Source organism: Onychomys torridus, chromosome 22 (assembly GCF_903995425.1).
Source record: "Onychomys torridus chromosome 22, mOncTor1.1, whole genome shotgun sequence".
Lineage (NCBI taxonomy): Eukaryota > Metazoa > Chordata > Mammalia > Rodentia > Cricetidae > Onychomys > Onychomys torridus.
This window is the reverse complement of record NC_050464.1, coordinates 35,587,619-35,602,146: the sequence shown is the minus strand read 5'-3', so window position 1 is coordinate 35,602,146 and position 14,528 is coordinate 35,587,619. Positions and strand designations below refer to the sequence as shown.

The window sequence follows — 14,528 nt, the reverse complement described above, 5'->3', positions numbered from 1 at the left end:
GAATGAAGTTTAATTTGCAAACAATGTTTAGGATGGAAAGAAGAAGAAGAAGAAGAAGAAGAAGAAGAAGAAGAAGAAGAAGAAGAAGAAGAAGAAGAAGAAGAAGAAGAGGAAGAAGAAACAATTTTCTAACCTGTTGGAGTAGCTCTGGTCAATCTCCAGTGCTTTAAAAAAAAAAAAAAAATAGGACAGGTGTGGTGGTGGCCACACCTTTAATCCCAGCCAGAGGCAGGGGCAGGCAGATCTCTGTGAGTCTACCGCCAAGCTGTAAAGGAGTATTTACTAAGAGATAAGGTGAGTCTACATCTGACAAGGCTTACGGGGAAAATTTGCCCCTACAGCAAGCTGTTTTGAGCTTCTACCGTTAAATGAAACAACACAGCCATTTCCGGAAAAATAGGAGACAGGTCCTGGTGCACTTTAATTCCTGGCAAGTACTATGTTTCAGCGTGGCTCAGGTTGGATCCAGGTTATTGCAGGGTGTACTTGGGGTCAAACTCAGTGTCCCTTTCACCTTTAGTTCATTAAAGCCTAAAGCCCATTGCCCTGAATGCGGTTCAGCTGAATGTACTTGCCAAAACTAACGAGGTTCCCCCTACCCCAACTGCTTGTCCAACCATGGTATTCAAAACTCACAAAATGAGTAGTTTTCACTTTTTTTTTTCTTTTTTTGTAACATGGTCTAGCTCTAGCCCAGGCTGGACTCTAACTTAAGGCGATCCTCCTGCTTCTGCCTGTATTGATGGTCACACCAAATCCAGCCACAATGAGTGCAAAGGCTTGACTTTTGAAATATGTGCTTAGCTGTGTAGAGGGTTTATCCAGTCTACAGATTGTTTTTTTTTCCCTCTCCAGCAGTAAACTGACGTCCACTGAACGCAAGGCAAGAAAACGCAATTCCCCTGTCTGAGAGCTAGGAATTATTTACAAGCCCCAGGAGGAGGAAAGCTTGCCTTAAGGATGACTAGAAGTTCTGAAAGGTCCAGCGAGAGACCAGATCCACTCTCACGGTGGTCTCCCAAGAAAAACCAAGGCGTGGGGAAGAGAGCCACGAACTTTGACCCCTGCGCTGTATAAACAAGCCCGACCGCACCCGGAGAGGGCCCCGGGTAACCCAAGTTGAGAAAGCTTCCGCGTTTGAGAGAGCCACGCCCACAGGACACGCCCACCCCCCCCCCCAGCTCCGCCAATGACCTGGCTCCATCGACCGCTCGGGCTTCCCAGGAAAGGCCAATCGAACGCCTACATGCGACAGGGGGCCCGAGGCCGGCGACCAGGGATGGTCAGTAGAGAGCCTATCAGAGCGCGGCTGGGGGCGGAGTCGAGGGGCGGGGCCGCGCGGGGGCGGGGCGCGCTCCGCGCAGTCGGGTGCGATTGGCCACCCCTGGCGGAGCCGCACCTCGGACAGCAGCAGCAGCAGCCGCGGCGGCGGCAGCAGCAGCGAGGGTCCTGCGTGGAGAGTGAGGCGCGACGCGGGGCTGGCGAGCGGAGGCTGCGCGTGGGGACCCAGCACGAGAGCGACTCGGGGCACGAGTGAGAGGAGGCAGCGGCAGCGGCGGCGCCGGGGCCGCGGGTGACAGCGCCGAGGTGAGAGCGCGGGCGCCAGAGTGACAGCCGGAGTCCCGGCGCGGGGACCCGGCGCAGCGGCCACGAGCATCCCGGGAGCGGAGTTGCTAGCCGATCTCTGCCAGTGCTTCGGGGGGGACCGGGAAGGACCGGGACGGGGAGTGACGAGGGCACCCCGAGAGGGACCGCGGGTGAGGGAGAGGGACCAGGATGGGGAACAGGGACGGCGGGGTGACGAGTGGACTCCTCGAGTGGGACCGCGGGTGAGAGAGGGGACGCCGAGACGGGTGTGGAAAGTAAGATGAGGAAGGGACCGAGAAATACCGCAGGTGAGCAAGGGGACCCCAGGACGGGACGACGGGACTGGGCAGTGGGACTAACGAGGCGACTTGAAGAGGGAGCTGAAGAGGGACCCCGGGCAGTGGGATGAGCGAGAGGACCCCGGAGGGACCGTGACGGTGGGATGAGCGAGGAGAGCCGCCCCAGATGGACCAGTGGGGAGAACGGACCGGACCCAGAGAGGGACCGGAACCGTGGAGTGAGCGGAGGAGACACTGAGAGGGACCGGGACCGCAGACTGAGCAAGTGGACTCGAGAGAACCCAGGCAGCGGAATGAAGGAAGGAGACCCAAGAGGAACGAAGACACACGATAAGCAAAGGACCTCCAGGGAGGCCAGGGCAGTGGTTCTGAAAACTGTGCCCTCTCAATGGATGTGACGAGGAACTCATGAAAGTTTAGAACAGCTGCGTGACGGGAGCGGTCCCTACGAAAGGACAAGACAGACGGGTGTGGGCTGAGGGACCCAAAGCGGGGCCAGCATCGAAGAGTCCGGGGAGAACGGGTGAGTGGGGTACCAGAGAAGAGCGTTCGGAGCGTGGCATTCTGACCTGGCAGCCAGGCATCTGGGGAAAAACACCGGCAGCCCGGGTCCCGGTGGCATTGGGTGGGGACAGCAGCAACGCTGACACCTGGACACCCAATGTTCCGCTTCTACGAATCCGAGGTCTCCCTGAGGGTTGAGTTCCCGGACGCTCGCTGGAAGGGGGATCATGTGATGGGCCGGGGAGTGAAGGACTGGATCGCAAGGGCTGGCCAAGGGCTAGTCCGACGATTTGTAGAGATTAGACCCGAGCGCCTCACCTCTCGTAAACAGCAGGCTGGCTTCCCATCTCTTTACTAAAGTTCGACCTGTTGGGGGATTCCTGGATGACAGATCTAGGGGGAGCCTAGAGGGGCTTTCATTTGACCCATCCCAAGAAGTTGGAGGAAGATGTCTTCTGGAATATCCTCGCTTTGGATTCATTAGTGTGTTAATTTTAACGCTGTGTGCTCCTGAAGCACCGTTTTGGTTTTGGTTGTTGTTTGTTTTGGTTTTAGGTTTTCATTTTTGCTCCATGAGGAGTTAAGAAACTTTTTCCCATTTGGCAGTCTGTCCCTGTCATTGTTTACAATGCAGATTTAAGAGAACCTGAGCAGGGTCTGTAGTTGAGGCTGTTTAACTTTGATGTGTTAGACACAGTCGGAAGGTCACAGTCAATTTTTCAAAACAGTTACTACGATCAATAAATGAATGGCACTTTCTAGGCAAGCCAAGGAGCCAGATATGGGTAGTTGAAGCAGATACTGTAGGTCTGACTCGGCTGGGACAAAGAGCTGAAGCAATCAGGTGGTAGGTTCGTGCATAGCCTTCTGCTCTGAGGGATGTGAAAATCTCATGACCTCAATGCTGGGATAAGTTGACATGGCCCCACCCACCTTCTGAATTCAGCCTCAATGTACTTTATTTGGTCATCAACTTTATATTTGATGATTTTAAGGAATCATGATGGGTCTTTTTTTTTTTTTGTCTTAAATTATTTTTGGATTACCATTACAAATCTAACTTTCATTGTGACATTTTTCTATATCTCTTGTATTTCATTTTCAATCTCCTTTTTCTCTGTTTCTAATGTTGCTTCTGTTCCCTTGGTCGCTGTTTTATTTCTTTTTTTTGTTTGTTTGTTTTGTTTTGTTTTTAGAAACTTAGAAAAGGATAGTTTTAGGGAAATAATGGAAAATGTAACTACTATCCCATTTCTGTTATTTAGATGTCTCCTCTGAATTAGGTTCAGTGTATGTGATTCCCTCACTGGGCATGAGACAGGATCATTCTGAGTTAGAGGCCAGCCTGGGCTACATACCCAAGGAGTACCAAGCCAGCCTGGGCTCTAAGACACCATTTCAAAAGACCAAAGAAAGATTTTGCAGCTCCACCAAGAGGTCTACTGTGTTATTTCCCATAGACACAAGGTAGGGGTGGGGATTTCCTACTGAATAAACCCGAAGCCCTGAGTTTGGTCCCCAGAACAACAGCAAAAGTAGACTTGCCTAGATCTGCTGTTTCTTTGGGTGCAGGACCTTCCAAATACTAGGCAAGTGATCTTCCCACTGAGCCACACTGCCAGCCCCGATGCGGTTTCAGTCCAAGACCAATCAATGTCTGAAATGGTTTTCATCGGGGCGATAAAAGGCTCGCCCTGCCCCAGCAGTGCTGATGCCATGAACGTGGAGCCAGGTGTGAAATAACGAAAATCCCACCCACTAGAAATCCTCCCCTGGGAGACTAGTGATGCTAAGGACAGAATCCGCAGATTTTCCCAGCATTCAAGGAAGATGTGAAGTTGAGGGGAGAGGGAGAGGGGATGAACTCAGTTAACTACTGTGTCTATTCATCCTGGGGGTGGGGCGTGGGGGGGAGCCTGAAGTACTCTGAGTGGAAAGACCCACCCCAGTCCTTTCAGGAAGTCAGGAAAGTGTCAGTGCATAGATGTTTGTCACCATCTTGTTAGCTCACTTCTGACTGGTGCAAATGGTCCTTTCTGAAGACAGAACAAGAAATGTATTTCCTTGTAGGAAATGAAAGTGCCCTGCCCCTCTCCTGAGTTATCACCCAGGCAGCCATGGCAACCACGTTCGGATATGGTATTGATCCAGGGATGATGGAGGGGAGACAAGTGGGGTAGAATTCTTAGAGATAGGAGGAGCCCACGAGTTGCTTCCCTGGGGGAGGGGCATGGGAAGGTAGGAATTCCTATGAGATATTCATTCATCTAAAAGGCCTGTTTCAGCCTTGATGGCACACTCCTTTAACCCCAGCACTCGGAAGGCAGAGGCTGGTGGATCTCTGTGAGTTCAAGGCCAGCCTGACCTACAAATCGAGTTCACGGACAGCCAGGGCTACACAGAGAAACCCTGTCTCAAAAAACCAAAACAAACAAACAAACAAACAAACAAAGCCTTGTTTCTTGTTTAAAGAAATAAAATGACAGGAGGAGATTCAGGTGAGCACTTCCATGTTCTTTACCTGGTCTTAGCCAGAGAGTCCAGGAAACCTAATCACCCATTTCACACTCTTGACACCGGGAGTCCTGCACAGTGGATCCATTGTGCTCGCCAAGGCTGCCCTGCTATCTAGCGTGGCTTAACAGTCAAGCCAACCTGAACAAGCGTTTTCATTGCTTGCCAACATTCATAAACACATGGGTCTTCAGTAGAGCAGGGTGCAGGAGTGGAGCTGGAGAGCTGATGCAGGGGAATCATGAAGCCTTACTCTGCACACATGCTCCATCCAGTGTTACATATACACTCATCTTTCCTTCATAATTTACTCCCAGTTTAAATTTCTTCATCCTTTCCCCAAAAGAACACAGAAACACACACACACACACACACACACACACACACACACACACACACACACGTGCCCGCGCGGGAAGATCCTGTCTTAACATGTTTGGGGACTTCCTGAGAAAACATTTTTCAATTTATCTTCCTTCAGGGAGGAAATTCAATATCACTCACAGTAGATAGTTTCTGAGTTGTTATTTTGGGGGTGTAGTTTAGCCTGGATGATTTACCTTGTGGGCTAGCCTCATCACCCATTGAATTGGCTGATTTACTGTGAGTGTAGATGTGTTTAGTTCCCAACCAATGGAACATTCTGTGCCTAAGTCTGTCACCAGTGGTCCCACCATTTTACCTCTGGCCTCCACGAAGGAAGTGAAACCTCATTTTAATAGTGGAATGAATGAATGACGTATTCATTGGAAGACTTCAACGCCAGCTTCTTCCATTACTTTAAGAGGAAACTTCATTTCCAGATTAAGCTGGGGTTCTATGGTGCATACTCACTTTTATATTTTTTATATCCATTTATTTACTGTGTGTAGGTATAGACTCATATGTCTGTGTGGAGGTCAGAGGACAACATGCAGGAGTCGCTGCTCTCCTTCCATCACGAGGGTCCCCAGGGATCAAACTCAGGTCACCAGAGTTGGTGGCAATGCCTTTACCCGCTGAGCCATCTCACCAGCCCCGTGTTTATTTGTTTATTTTATAAGCAAGGACTTTACATGTGTGGGTGTTTTTGTTTTATCTGGGCACTGCATGTGTGCCTGGTGCCTTCGAAGGCCAGAAGAGGACATCAGATCCTCTGGAACTAGGTAGAGATGGTTGTGAGCCACCATGTGGATGCTGGGAACTGAACCTGGGTCCTCTGCAAGAGCAACCAGTGCTCCTAACCAATCAGCCAGCTCTCCAGCCCTGCCAGCCCGGAATTTATGTTCACGTATTTCACTTTCTGTCTGTCACTGGCATATGCCCATGGCGAACAAGGGTGATGGCAATTCAAATACATCTTGCTTCCCCACTACAAGAGAGCCCACTAATTAAGTCAGAAAGCTTTCTTAAATAAACTAATAACTTAATTGGTCTTGGCAATAAATACACTAACCAGAATCATAGTTCATGGCCAATTTTCTCTTCTGTTGAGAACATAAGCCTTTTTTTAAAAATTTTCATTTATTTTTTAATGTTTAAAGTATCTTTTATTTATCCTCCGACCTCTTCACCCATGCATACAATATATCTTGATCATATCCACTCCAGTACACTCTTCTCTGTCTCTCCAGACACCTTCCAACATGCCTCCCTCCCACCTCATGTCCACCACCCCACCCCCACACTGGCATGCCTGTAATCCAGAGTCCAGTTAGGCCTGCCCGCCTGGCTGGCGTGCTGGCCGAGTGCTGGCTGATCTGTTGGCTTCCTCGTGCGCGGGTAACCACAGTAGCAGTGAGTTCCTGAGTGTAGTGGGTATGCCCTGCCCAGAAGACATCACCTCACAGCCCCCTCCCCACTCCTGCAGCTCCCCTCTTCTTCAGTGTCCCCTGAGCCTTCTGAGGCCTGGGATGTCCCACTAGGGCCCAGCACTTGGGTATCACGGCCCAGTGCTCCGCCCAGTTCTGAGTCTATCTCTTCATTCACTGCTGCCCGCCTCAGGAAGACACCCACCTCGGGAAGCCCTGACCAGGGCTGAGAGCAGTACTAATCATGGGGATAAACGAAAGACTGTGTTTCAGGAGTGTGCAAATACATGTATTTTATTGTATTTATTTAGATGGTGAGGCTCAAACTCGGGGCCTCAAATACACTAGGCAAGTGCCCTGCCTCGGAGCTACAGCCCCTCCACAGATATGGTCACAAAGCAACATTGACGTGGTTTTTAAGAGACCTGGGTCAAGATTTGATAGCAGAGAGGATGATAAAGGGGTTTTGTGAGACTTTCTGCTTCGACTGGCCCTGCAAAATTCCTTTTCTGTTTCTGTTTTGTTTTTGTCTTGTGACGGGGTCTTCCTCTCTAGCCAGGCTGACCTTGAACTCCCCCGTAGCCTCTTTCTCAGCTTTCTGGGTTCTAAGATCACAGGCTTGAGCCACCACACCTGGGCTTGCAAAATCCTTTCAGCCGTGGCATGCCAGCCAGGGCCCCGTCTCCATGTTTCTCAGTGACTGGCCTGTGAGCTGGGGAAATGCATGGCCGTTACTCATCTTCACATACCCCAGGCTAAGCGTGACCCACGAAGTAGGAAGTATGCTCAGCAGTGTGCATAAGAATGGGGGAAATGAATTAGTGATTGGCAAATTAATAGGTCATGTCTATGTCTTCTGTCTAGTCCTCATCGGGTGCTTTTAGCTCATTCATCGAAAGGATGTGAACAGGGGGCCCATCAAGATGACTCAGTCCCTTAAAACACTTGCCACTAAGCCTGATAACCAGAGTTCAATCCCTGTAGCCCAGGATGGAAGGAGAGAAATGACTCTACCAAGTTGTCCTGTATCTCCACGTGTGTGTCATGCATGCCCATATACACCAGCATGCACACACATGGACCATAAAAGTAAAAAAATCAAATTTAGAGCGAAGTTGGGGGTAGATATGATCAAGATACATTGTTGACATGTATGGAATTGTCAGTGAATAAATTAAGGATACTCTGTAGGCTGGAGAGATGGCTCTGTAGTTAAGAGTGGGCCCTGTTCTTAAAGAGGATCTGAATTCAGTTCCCAGTAGCAGGTGGTTCACAACCTCCTGGAGCTCCAGCTCCAGGGCATTCAATAACTCTGTCCTCCTCAGGTACCTGCATTCATACATGCACACACCCAGAGGTGCACACACTTTAACATAATAATAATGTTTTTTTTAAAGCATGCTATTAAAATAACTTTTTAGGGTTGGGGAATTAGCTCAGTGGTAGAGCGCTTGCCTAGCAAGCACAAGGCCCTGGGTTCAGTCCTCAGCTCAAAAAAATAACTTTTTAATGAAGTCTGGGAAGAGAGACAGGATTCTCTTGGAAAATAAGAACAAATGTTAGCATTCCACTGGGTGCACTGTGGAGACATTGGAAGCATCAGATTTTCTCTTCTGTCCAAGAAGGATATATGGCTCTCCTGGCTCTTGGAATGAGTGAATGAAGGGCCCTGTGTCAACTCTGAGCACAGTGACGCACAGAAGGCTCCATCAGCAGTGGAGGCTGCTTCTTCCAACCCCTCGAGACCGTTTTCTCTAGTCACCTTTGCTGCGCTCTCATGGATCATTGTTCCATTGAATGACACCCAACTCCAGAAAGAACAAGGAGTAACTTTACATACAGGGAAACTGAGGCTCCAAGAGCTGGTGCCTTCCTAAGATCACCAAGACAGTAGCAAGCCTGACCCAGGTGAGCTAGGTGTGGTTTCTTTGTCTTTCGGTGCTGGGGGCAGAGGCAGGAGCCAGCTCTGCCACGGGGCTGGCTTTTCATTTGGAAGCCCACCCCCCACCCCACCCCACCCCCGTCCTCACCTCCTACCCTCCATGGTCCTGTAAGGGCCTTAGTAGGGTGCTAGGACACCGTGACAATTGTCCAGTGTGTCTCCTTTAAATTTTTTTTTAATTTTATAGTTTTATGTGGGTGTCATTCTGTCCACTTGTATGTATGTCAGTCTCTTTCTGCTGAACCAGCTCTCCAGCCTCCAGCCTCATCTTTCTGTCCTTCCAGGGTACACAGGCACTTTCTGACTTCCTCAAAGGAGGACACCAATTTTCTTCATCTAGTCAGAGCCCCCAACTAATCTCCTGGCCTAGTAAACTCAGGGCAGATTTAGCAACATGTTCTTGGGTTTGAGCACCCCATTTTTATCACACATTTATTTTCTGTGTATGGGGTATTGCTGGGGGTCACCTGTGGGGTCGGAGGACAACTGGTGGGAGCCAGTTTGCTCCTACCACCTTGCCCCTGAGCCATGTCACCTGCCTATCAGCCATGCACTTCCTGCCTGGCCATTCATGGTCCCATCTTTGCCCAGCCCTCTCAACACCTGTCCCTCATCTTCAGGATTCTTTGGGGTTTTCTGGAGTGTTTTTCATGGACCTAGGGCTATGGTTGGTGAGACCTCTGACTACCCTCCACTTCTCTCTCTTGAGTTCTCTAAGTATATGCTTCCTTTGTTCTAGAATATTCTTTCTGGTTGTCTATTCTAGGGTTTACACTTCCCTTCTCTGTTGCAGATGTTCATCTTCTTGGTTTTAAAAAAGGACAATCTCTTATATTTCTAACCTTACAACCAATACCTTAATTATTGAATTGTATTGAACTGTAACACTTTAGATCCAAACAGTATTTAAGTATAGTTACGGAGATAATTATAGAATACAATTGTCACTTCAAGCAAAGACAATAGGGACAAGTTCTTGAAGGAAGATTACCTCCGAGCACGACAGTCTGACATCAGGAGGCATCAGGAACCCAGGACTTGGAAAGATCCATGGCCATTTTTAACATTTCACTTTGACTGTTGGTTTTTCGAGACAGAGTTTCTCTGTGTAGCTCTGGCTGTCCTGGAACTTGTTTTGTAGACCAGGCTGTCCTCGAACTCAGAGATCTGCCTGCCTCTGCCTCCTGAGTTCACTTTGCCTGTTGATGTTGGGGTCTATTACTTTGTTTCCTTGGATGGTGTTTTTATTAGTTGGGTCCTTTGGAATTCTGTACTTTCTCTGAGGTTTAGAAACAGGAGATGGTGGTGACATAAGTCACCTTCCCACACTGTTCTTCCAAAGCAAAGGACCTTCCTTCCTAGACGATCAATTAGTAGCTGAGCACAAATCAACTTGGGGTGGTCTCCACCTTTCCCATTGAATTCTTCTCCCCAACACTTGCTAACTTCTGGCGAGGGTTTTTGCTTTTCACTTTTGTTCACCTTCAATCTCTCCACTAGCATTTGGGGTCCACAAAGGAGGGGTTCTTGTCGCTTTGACTTATTGCTTTCACCCCAGCTAGTCGCTTAGTGAGTACTTGTGGAATATCTAGTAGAAGTCTGCCTTGAGCAAGTTCTCCAATTGGTTGGCTACAAGAGTTTCGTTCTTTTGAACATAAGGAAGTAAAAATCCAGAGGAAGGAAATATAATTTGGAAGCATTTTCATGTCCACTTGACTCTCTGGGTTTTACATTTCTCTTTCGTGCCAGCCTCACATTCACTCTTACTTTTGACAGTACAAGCCAAGAAGGATGCATCTCAGGCTGGAGAAAAACCTATGAGCACCATTGGCTGTAAGGAAACCTCTCCGGCGCCTGTGACACCTTATTAGGGGCAAAACACTTAAACCCGCAGTAATACTGAGCCCCGCGCAGGAGCATTAACTCCTTGGAGACTTTTCACCTGGTTTCCATTGGTTATGATATTGATGCTGAAAACTGGTCAGCTCAAAGTCCTGATGTTGTTATTTTGGGGGTGTTATCAGCTTTCTGCATGTATGAGTAATTCGTTTGAAATTCATTTTAAGCCTGAGTTAAAATAACTGAGCACTGGCGAGGTCTTGCCTCCCGGTACCCACAACCACAACCTCCAACTTGCACTTGGAATACCAAGGACACACAAACCCTCACCTCCACATACCGGGGTATGGAAAAGGTTTCTGTCTTTTTCCATCATCTCCCCGTGTAAACCAGGCTGGCCTTGAACTTGTCATCCTCCCACCATAGCCTCCCCAATGCAGGAGGTTAGAGGTGTGAGCCGCCAAGCTTGAAAAGCCTTTTCAGGCTTCCAGCGGAGGCCTGATCACGATGCTTTTTGTAGTAAACATGAACACTGTCAGCTTTATCAATTGCCAGCTGAGTGACTTCAGTCTCAATCATATGAAACTTTTCTTCCCCCTTTATATACAAAATCTACCAGATCCCAGACCATGTTCTGGTCATCACAATGTTCTAGTGCCAGGAACCATGTTTTAAATAAAGAAAGTGACTGGGATAAATATAAAGATTTTTTTTTTTAATTTATGTGTGTGTCATGCACGTATGCCCAGGGAAGCCAGAAGTGGCTTTGGATCCCTTGGACCTAGAATTGCAGGTAGCTGTGAGCCTTTCGATGTGGGTGCTGGGTTCCAAACTCCAGACCTCTGGTAGAGCTGCAAGCCCTCTTAACCGTGGAGCCCTCTCCCCAGCCTCTCTCCCTCCACCACTCATTTCTGACACAGCCTCTCACTAAGTTGCCCAGGCTGTCCTTGAACTCACCCTGAAGCCCACACAGGTTGTGAAGTCCCTCTGCAGCCTGAGCAAGACTTGAACTGGGAATCATCCTGTTTCATCCTCCCTACTCTCTAGGACAGTAATGGCGAGTTTTAGAGAAATCATGAAAACCTGTTGAAGTAAACTGTCCGCAGCCCTTTCAAATCAGGCGATCACCAGTCCATAATGAACCTCGCTGGATGGTTCTCAGTTTGAACCTAGGGTGGTAGTGTCCTGGATCCTAGATGTTCCTGGTATCGGGAAAGCCAACCTTAAATCTTCAGGGAATTGATAGTTGAGAGAGACAGAACGAGAGAGAGAGAGAGAGAGAGAGAGCGCAAACTGAATGGCAGATTGGCACCACCCAGAGGCATACGCACCTGCAAGGGCCAATGGGCGTCGGAACAGGAAATGCCGCATGCAGGCTGTTGGGCCTGATAGCACCGTGGGGCACCCTGCTCATGCTTCTTTATCTGTAGTTCCTCATAAGGACTTTCTGGGGTTTCTTGCAGACTTTTCGTCCCTAAACCTCGAAGAGACGGCACTGTAGATTCGAAGAGTAAAATGTGAAGGCACCTTGACTGCTCTTCATTCTCAAGGAACCCGGTGAGTGCCTTTCTGGGATGTTTTCACTGCCTCCTAACAGGGTGTGTCCCATGAAAGCTCACACAGCACCCAGGCAGAGGGACGAGGGGCGCGTTCACGGAGCCCGATGCTAACTCTGCGGATGCCTTTGTGGAGGACAGTGTGCCCTGGCCTGGCCTGGTGTTTGCAGGCATTGACCAAATGTCATGGATTTTTACATGGTGTTTGTTTAGGCTAGCGTCTGTTTGTTCTCTTTGGTGGGAACTGGGGGTACAGGGGTGAGGAGGTGCTGGGGGGGGGGGTGGCGTGCAGACTGGAAACTTGTTTTAGAACATTCCCTCCCCGAATGTCAAAATACAAAGCCCTGTAAAGTGCTCTTGAGGCTCCGGGTCTGACCAGGAAGTACTGCTTAAGTCTTACTTGAGTGTCTGTGAAGAGCTTCCTTTCTCTGGATGAAGAAGGCGCTTGACAGCCTAGGGTGTCCTTGTCACTGAAGTTGATCTCAGGTTTATCTTGCCTGGGAGCCAGTCTTTGAAAGAAATTCACCTCGCAGGCTTCTTAACCGCTGAGGCGGGCTTCCACTGCAAGCCTTTGTCATGTCAGCTTGGACGTGGAGGGGCCTGCATTTCAGACAGCCCATTTCGAGCAAGCGTGCTTGGTTTTCCATTTTATACTGAATGTCCTACTATATAGCACCTTATGCTGCCACCGAGTTCACACACGGGAGCCATTTGAACGTCTTGCTGAATTTCACATGAGTACTTAGGACCTTCGCTCAAAGTCCAGCCGAGAAAGGGAAAGCCGAGGCTCGGCCAACACCCAGGCTATGTTTAGTTAGTAGTTGGACAAAGTTGAGCTTTTGTGTCCATTTTTCAAAACTTAGATTTTTTTTTTTTTTTAAGTTTTCCCTCTTTCTTCTGGATCAGCAAGGCAAAGGCCAAGCTGCCAACAGAATGTCATAATCTTGGCAGAAAAGCCCGTGAAGAAAACTTTAAAAATATGCTAAAGGTCACCTTTTTAAAGGTGGACGCCGCCTACCCTAATGGGTGCCACAGCATTAAAGTAACATCTCGATAGTAAACTACTCAAAATGGCACAAGGTCTGTCCCAGACCTCAAAAATATCACTTCCTATTTTTCTTACTTCAAAGAAAGGAAAAACAGGGTAGAAAGCAGAGCAGTGTCTCACATATAATTCCAAATGCAGAGACACAAAGATCAAAGAGTTTGGCCACATTTACTTGGTTTTGCAATTTTTTGAAATCATTTTAGTGACTAGGGTTAGTTACTTAGTAAAGTGGAAAGGAAAATACCTTAGCGTTGAGGTCATTAATTTCTGGGACAGCTCTAGTCCATAAAATAAAGTCAGATGACGCAAGCAAGGAGGTAACTTTTGATTGGCAGCCCGTTACTTTGTATGTTAGTTAGTCTAAAACATCCTCTGCCTGAACACTGCCTCTTGAATCTTCAGTTTCTTTTAACAACAGCTTTACTAGGCAATCGGAGCAAGGACTGAATGAAATGTGTGGGCTACCATTCAGCCCTGGACAAACTCTAGCATCCTCCATGTCTCGCGTGTAAATTGATTCTTGTCGTCCTGCGTAGGAGGCATTGTTTGTTCAAGAATGTGTGTAGTGGGGTACTGCTCATGGTGGGAAGGTCTATTAAAGAAAAGAGGAAATTAAAAATTTCAGATAATCTTTGAAATATGATGCCAAATCGTGGGTGTGTGTGTATATGAGTATGTGTGTGTGTGTGTGTGTGTGTGTGTGTGTGTGTGTGTGTTTGTAATATAAATTGCAGTCTCTCAGAACTGCCATGATGGGCTGAATGTCACAGTCCAGCTTCGGGTCAGAGCTGGGAGTGGGGAGAGGAAGTGGGCGTAGCCTCACGCTGACAGATGATTTCAGATTTTCTGGAGTTAGGGAAGGTGGAAGCCACTTGCTGTGTGCCATTCATCTGTGCCTGTTGATTTACCCGGCACCAACAGTGTGCCGGTTCCATCCAGATGTCAGGGCTCTCTCTCCCAAGTAAGTTGACACGACACATGCTGACCCTTCTCTCTAGTTTCCTGTGGTCATAGTCCTTATCTCTGGCCCTCGAAGATGACATGGACCCCTTTTGTACAAGGCCACATGTTAGCAGAAAGCGGGGGAGGGGGGGCAGAGTTTCATAGCGAGAGTGCTGTTTCCTGTTTTAAATTATTGCAGAGTCGGTGTGTGAGAACCTCCCGACACACTGGGACTGTCATGTAAAATGTTAAACAAGAATCAAAAACTCCTGGGAAGGAGCCTGAAGTTCTAGATTGTTCTGGTTCAGCCCTGGTGGCAACATAAAAAGGAAGCCTTCAGAGGAAACATGACATCTGGGCCCAGATGCTTAGGAATTGCAGAGGCAAGTTGTTTTTAGAAGTGTCTTAGGAGTGTGTATGCATGTGTGTGTGTGTGAGTGTGTCTGTGTGAGTGTATGCATTTGTATGTGTGTGTGTGTCTGTGTACGCACATACATATACATTGCA

General features: G+C 48.4%; 1 protein-coding gene across 1 annotated transcript in view; it reads left to right on the top strand.

The window, feature by feature from the left end:
• Positions 1-1,390: 1,390 nt before the first annotated feature.
• Taok3 (TAO kinase 3) overlaps positions 1,391-14,528 on the top strand; it is a 167,239-nt gene continuing 154,101 nt past the window's right edge. Inside the window, exons 1-2 of the mRNA XM_036171725.1 lie at positions 1,391-1,587; positions 11,939-12,032. The gene's annotated coding sequence lies outside the window, so the exon portion shown is untranslated. The remainder of the gene's footprint in view (positions 1,588-11,938; positions 12,033-14,528) is intronic.